Source organism: Meleagris gallopavo, unplaced genomic scaffold (genome assembly GCF_000146605.3).
Source record: "Meleagris gallopavo isolate NT-WF06-2002-E0010 breed Aviagen turkey brand Nicholas breeding stock unplaced genomic scaffold, Turkey_5.1 ChrUn_random_7180001956125, whole genome shotgun sequence".
Classification (NCBI taxonomy): domain Eukaryota; kingdom Metazoa; phylum Chordata; class Aves; order Galliformes; family Phasianidae; genus Meleagris; species Meleagris gallopavo.
Window position 1 is genome coordinate 1 of NW_011216719.1, and position 809 is coordinate 809.

Below are 809 nucleotides of genomic sequence, written 5' to 3' on the forward strand. Positions count from 1 at the left end.
TTTCAACTACTGCATGCCTAGTTTACTTTAAGTGAAACAATGACTTCCTTCACATCACTTCAATCCCATTTAAGGCAGCAGATTTTTTTCTGGCTCTGAGCAGTCTTAAGTCGGGAGAAAACTGGACCCTCAAAGTACAGTGATTCTGCTTCTTAGCTAGTTCTCGAATCCAATCTTATTCACTAGTTCAGAAGAATCCTGAATGTCCTTTTTTCATTATCACAGAATCACAGGATCACAGAATGGCTGGGTTGGAAGGGACCTCAGAGATCATCTGGCTCCAACTCCCACGCCACAATCAGAGTTTCCAACCTCTGCATCAGGCATCCATCAACTTAAAGATAATGAAGATCATTTCCTCAGCACTGCAAATACGACATTCAGAAGCTGTGTCACAAATATGCTCTCTGAGTGGTGAAATCCATAGCCTACCACAGATCCTCAAGTTTAAATCTGCACAAATAACTGTGCCTGTTTCAGGCAACAACTTTCCAATGTTTCTCCCCAGGTGCTCACTCAGCTGGAAACGTTAATCTCAAAACTCCTCTGTTTTTATTTTTAGCATCTTCTCTAGGTGGTTTGGGGAGTTTTTTTATTGCTATTGTTTGGTTGTTGCTTTTTTTATTTCATTTTATTTTGGGATTTTCATCCTCTTGTAATGAATGACCCATCTGTTGACACCAGACCACAGAAATGCACTGCTCTGTCTTTGGCCACTGAAATCGCTTCTTGAAATGTCCACTTGTGCTCTCCTTATGCTTGCAGGCAGCTGTTGTGGTCTCAAGAACTAATTACGAATAGGAAGCAGG